Below are 6,567 nucleotides of genomic sequence, written 5' to 3'. Positions count from 1 at the left end.
CCACGACGGGGCTGAGGGAAGTTAGTTGCTTAACAAGAGCCTCAGATGATCCTAATCATTGAGAAAACTTGGGAAAAAATGAGTTAATACATGTGAAAATGCCTTACAATACAGTGACAAGGACATAATTGGGAAAAAAAATAGTTGAATGAATGAACCATCTAAGGACCAGGCAATATTCAGCAAACCATTACAAATTCCTTGGCTCAATCTTCCTCTTATGTATTCAGGGGAATAGTATTAATACCTATTACCACCTAGACCTTGGGGGAGGATTACTGGAAATTGCTGGAAATCGCTCTTAGCTCCCTGGAAGATAAGTGCTATGTAAACACCAGCTGTTAGGTTTATTGGTTCATTGGAAGCAGGCAGGAAAGGTTGAGAAATATTTGTCTCAGAGAGCTACTCTCTTAGAATTGTGTGCACAAGCTGTAGCTCTAAGAGACCAGGCACTGCTGGGGTATGGGCAGTAGGGAAGAGCAGAGACTGCAATAATGCCCAGCAGCTGAATCTCAAAGCTCCAGGGGCCAGGCAATGAAGGTGGCAGATCCATCTGCACTCTGGAGAGCAATAGGTCCTGTCCCATTGACAAATGCTCGCAGGAAGAAAGAATCCTTGGGTTTTCCAGGTGAAATAATCTAGTCCCCAGGAAGAGGATCATTTTTTATGGCCCGGAACGCCCCACTGACAGTTCTCCCTGAGGAGTCATGAAGAGGGATAAGGCTCAAACATAGGCATTCCAGGGCCTTCGCCCTTCGCCATCAGCAGCGCGTGATGGAGTCAGCAAAGTTGAACCCCTGCCTGGAACAGGCCACCCCAGGTTCTGCAAGGTAGCTCTTTGGTTCAAAGAAGGTCTCAAAGCATCTGCCAGTGGGGAGGAAGTCTGCTCTGAGCAAGTGTTGATCACCACTGCCTAAGACAGACATCTGTCTCTGTCTCCTCTCCCTTCTCTCTGCCAACTTCACCCTTCTCCACCTGCTTCCAAAATCCAACTAAGAACCTCTGCCTCTGAATAACTTCCCCAATTCTTCCTGCCTGAGTTTCTCTCTCCCTCCTAGATTCTGTTCAGTTATTGGAACATAGCTAAATTTAGTGGCCTCAGAACAGTTTAAAAACCATTGATCTAAAAAAGCCAACCTTCCATAGTCTTTTTTATGTTTTGAGAATTTCAACCAAAAACACATTATTATCTGTTTTTTAATACAAGATTGTGTGTGTGTGTGTTTCACTTTGGATTACTAGCAAATCATATAGACAGGAACAGTGTTTTTCACTTTCCTGTTGCCTCTTCTAACATGATAGGTTAATACAGTTTGTTCTTACTTACATAAAAAGGGGCATGAGAAGGGTAACTCCTAAATGCCAGATAATTAAAAAGTGAAATGCTTTAGGACTTGTTTAGTTCAGTCTGACATTACATTTCATGTTTCCATAAGCTTCTGTAACAGCTAGGAGATGGAGAATTACTACCAGAAACATGCTGTGGAGTAGACAGAATCTATGACTGAAATGTAATTTGAAGTGTATGTTGGCCTTGGGAAAGTCACAAGATGAAAAATTTACTTGGATATCAAGAATTAATGGTAACAGGACATGGTTTCCTCTGGGAAAATTATAATAATGAATAATTTTAAAATATAGGCAGGAATTCCTATTCACTAGAAGAAACGTTTTACATATTACCTGGATTTTTCCCAGAGGGTAGAAAAGTAGTACAAGAAAATTTCCATTATTCAGAATTTGTGATTATTTGCCTAGGGAATAGTCTAACATTTACCTTTTCCTTGCTATCATTAAAGAACAATTTGAATACAAATGTTATGTGATGGATATATCACCTGGAAATATTTAAATTATCTGAGAAAATATTTTGAAGAAATGTTTACTTTTAAAAGTTTATTATAAATCATCTCTTTCTTCATTATGCAAAGATTCTTAGGAACATAGATAATTAGAATAATTGTATAAGCCTTACTATAATGATTGTGTTCTTCTAAAAACTATAATTTAACCTTCTCACTGTCAAGTTAGCCTTCCCCAAATTAGCTTGTCCTTAATGTATTTTCCAGCCTTTCCCACTCTTAGATCGGTATCATAGCAAATTTGAAGTTGACAGAAATCAAGTAATGATAGTGATGGTGATGATGCAAATTACACAGAGAAATGCTGTACCAAACCTAATTGTGCTTGTAAATTATACTAAACTTCTTATTTGCTGATAATCTAATTTCTTTGGGACCGCTATGACCATCTAGGATGGCTGATTTATAGGATTAACAGAGTAACTCCAGGACTGTGTATAGCCTGAAGTCCCTGTTTTTTTATAAAGAATTAGTGAGTTCTGTGAGACCCCATGGGAGAGCTGGTCTGACTCATGTCAAACTGGATGGGAGGCTTGCGATAAAGAGGGTGAAGAAGGAAGGGATGTAGATTTCATCATTGCCCTGAATTAGCTTGAGGAAGGATAACTTATAGCATGCAGCTAACCAGAGGCACCAAGATCAAAGGCTGACTGCCATGTATCCAGGAAGCATAGGACTGTGCAGGAAAGAAAGAGGAAAGCAGATGTGAAAATCAAAGAAATCTGAAAATGTTTTGGTAAATGGCTCTAAATGGGTCACACGGGACATCTTCATAGGAAAAGTTGAGAGGAATCCTGACAGGTTCGGGAGATTAGTTGATTTCTTTTTTTCTCATCTCTTCCTTTGCTCCTCACTCTTCATCCACTCCCCTCTCCCCAGAGGACCAACAATTAATTGACTAAACCACAAGAGGTCCCTCGGTAGATGCTGACTTTCATCACTTCACCTTCCTCCTCTATCAGTTGGGCTGAAGACGATGGCTGCAGTGAAAAACAGGTCGTGCCCGAGAGCAGAGAAAGGAGAGTAAAACTGTTTCTCCAAAGGAGAGAGGAAAATATGAAGCTAGCATTTACAGTCTAACAGTAGATCCAGAAACCTTTCCTAATCATCCGTAGATCTCTTGTCACCTCTGGCCATCTCTAGCACAAGCCCTCTCAGAGGTTAACTAGGAGCCCCCGTGTGGAAGGGGATACTCTTTCCTAAGTGTCAGTTGCTCCGTTCCTCCCTTCTTGGCCTGCTCCTGAAGATGAGGGCAATGCAAGATAAGGAAGCCTGGTTTTGCAGCCACATCACCTGAGTTTGAACCTCCAGCTCTAATACTTGCTAGCTACGTGACCTGGAGCATGTTATTTAGCACTTCGTTCTCAGTTTTGACACATCTATCTTGCGACATTGCTGTGAGGATAGAAGCAATGTATAAAACAACAGGGCAACACTGGGAGCATATAGGTAGACAGACCTTGGGCAGATGACATCTGCTCTAAGCCTTAATTCTTCTGTCAAATGGAGATAACAACAGTACTTACATTATAGGATGCCTGGGTGGATTAAGAGAAATATAGAATGACACTGTGGTTAAGGGCGTAGGCTCTGGGATTGGACTGCAGGTTCAAATCTTGGCTCCATCCTCAGTGGCTGTGTAACTTTCTGCAGGTATTTAATCTCTTCTTGCATAGGTTTTCCAATATGTAACATGAGGATAATAATAGCACTTAATTTATGGGATTGTTACAGGGACTAAATTAAGTTTTATCCTTAAAGCACCAGAATAGTGCCTAGTATATAATAAGTGCTATATAAATGTTTGTTAAATTTAAAAAATGAGATATAGTATATAAAACACTTTAACACACTATATCTAAGACATAATCAGAACTTCAATATTAATATAATTAGCTATTGAATTATTATATCATGGTTTTAGTTTAATGTTAAGTAACGTTGCACATGAATTTTGAAAAACTCTACCACAAAACAAATCACAGAATTATAAGTCCCAGGGTGGTGGAACATACCTAAAAGATTGTCTTGTGTGGTGGTTGTAAAAAATGACCATAAAATTCTTCCGCTGTCATCCCATCAAGAGGTATGACTTATATTCCCTTTCATTGAAACTGAGCTCTGTAACTGCTGACATATAAGTGAGCCATCTTGAAAGTGCATCCTTTTTCCCTCAGTCAAGCCACCAAGGCTGACCCTGCATGGAACAGAGGCTAGTTGTTCCTATTGAGCCCTACCCAAATTACAGATTTGTGAGCAAAACTTCTGTTGTTGTTTTCAGCTATTAGTTTTGGAGAGATCTGTTATGCAACAATTGATGGCTGACACATCCAGTTTGTTCTCCCACTGATGTTTGTATCTCCTATACACTATCACCTATTTAACCTCTGCTTAACTATTCATTCAACAAATATTTAAGTATTTATTTATCACTTTTAATCGAAGTATAGTTGATTTACAATGTGTTAGTTTCTGGTGTGTGGCAAAGTGATTCAGTTACATATATTACACTGTATGTGTATATATATATTATACATATTCTTTTTCAAATTCTTTTCCATTATAGCTTATTATAAGATATTGAATATAGTTCCCTGTGCAATATAGTAGGACCTTGTTTATTTTATATCTAGTAGTGTATATCTGTTAATCCCAAGCTCCTAATTTATCCTTTCCCCCCTTCCCCTATTGGTAACCATAAGTTTGTTTTCTATGTCTGTGAGTCTGTTTCTGTTTTGTAAATAAGTTCACTTGCATCATTTTTTAGATTCCACATGTAAGTGATACATGATATTTGTCTTTTTCTGTCTAAATGACTTCACTTAGTATGATACTCTCTAGGTTTATCCATGTTGCTGCAGATGGCCTTATTTCATTCTTTTTTATGGCCTAGTAATATTTCATTGTGTATATATATATATATATATATATATATATATATATGTACCACATCTTCTTTATCCATTCGTCTATTGATGAACACTTAGGTTGCGTCCATGTCTTGGCTATTATAAATTGTGCTGCTATGAACAGAGGGGTGCAGGTATCTTTTTTGATTAGAGTTTTCATCTTTTCTGGATACATGCCCAGGATCTTTGACAAAGGAGGCTAGAATATACAATGGAGAAAAGACAGTCTCTTCAGCAAGTGGTGCTGAGAAAGCTGGACAGCTACATGAAAATCAATGAAGTTAGAACACTCCCTCACACCATACACAAAAATAAACTCAAAGTGGCTTAAAGACTTAAATGTAAGACATGACACTGTAAAATTCCTAGAAGAGAACATAGGGTCTGTCGCCTAGAACAATGGAAATAAAAACAACAACAAAAAAAACAAAGGACCTAATTAAACTTAAAAGCTTTTGCACAGCAAAAAAGAAACCATAAACAAAATGAAAAGACAGCCGACAGAAGGGGATAAAATATTTGCAAATGATGCAATCTCCAAAATATACAAATAGCTCATGCAGCTCTATGTCAAAAGAACAACCCAATCAAAAAATGGGCAGAAGATCTAAATAGACATTTCTCCAAAGATGACACACATATGGCCAACAGGCACATGAAAGATGCTCAACATGGCTAATTATTAGAGAAATGCAAATCAAAACTACCTCATACCAGCCAGAATGGCGATTATCAAAAAGTCTACAAATAAAAAATGCTGGAGAGGGTGTGGAGAAAAGAGAACCCTCCTACACTGTTGGTGGGAATGTAAATTGGTACAGCCACTATGGAGAACAGTATGGAGGGTCCTTAAAAAAACTAAAAATAGAGCTACCATATGATCCAACAAATATTTATTGAATATTTACATAATACATATTTTTCTAAGTACTACAGAATGCATTAGTGAATAACCAAAAGGTCTTGGCTACAGAATTCTTCATTCTATGGAGGAAAGACAAAAAACATGAATAAATATATACTATAATGTATGGGTTTGATATGTGCTCTGAAGAAAAGGGAGCTGTATAAAGAGTGATGAGATGTCTGCGTGTGTGCGTGTTGGGAACACGTGCTATTTCAAAAAGGGTTTTTAGGGGGCGCTGTCTAATGAGGTGACAATTGAGCAAAGATTTAAGTAAAGTGAGGGAGCTGGCTTTATAGATGCACAGAGGAGGAGAGTCCTAGCAGAAGGAAGAACAGTGTAAGGTCTGAGGCAGGAGCACGCCCACATGTTCAAGGAATAATAAGGGGGCCTTTGAGGTTGGAAAGGAGTGTGCAAGGGGCAAACAGATCATAAGTCAGCTCTGAGAGAAAGTGAGGGCCTTAGAGGCCATGAAAAAGAAGTTGAATTTAATTCTAAGTGAGACGAAATGTCGTTGGAGGGTTTTGATCATTGAATTTTTTTTTATTTGAGGTAAAATTTACAGGAAAAAAAATGCACAAATTTTATGTACAAAATTTGGTAAGTAGTGACAAATGTATATTGTGTACATAATCCATCATCACAAAAAGTTATCTTTTGTTCCCTACCCATCAATCCCCACCCTGTCTAATAGGCAACTGCCACTCTGATTTCTATCACTGTAGATTAATTTTGCATATTCTTGAACTTAATGTAAATGGAATTTGTGCAGTGCATGAATTTTTGTGTCTGGTTTCCTTCACTTAAAAAATGCTTCTGAGATTTGTCCACGTAGTTGCATCCATCAGTGGTCCATTCTTTTTCGTTGCTGAGGAGTACTAGGTTATATGAA

The sequence above is a fragment of the Hippopotamus amphibius genome, chromosome 1, assembly GCF_030028045.1.
Source record: "Hippopotamus amphibius kiboko isolate mHipAmp2 chromosome 1, mHipAmp2.hap2, whole genome shotgun sequence".
Taxonomy (NCBI): domain Eukaryota; kingdom Metazoa; phylum Chordata; class Mammalia; order Artiodactyla; family Hippopotamidae; genus Hippopotamus; species Hippopotamus amphibius.
The sequence above is the reverse complement of the archived record's forward strand: the minus strand, read 5'-3'. Positions refer to the sequence as shown.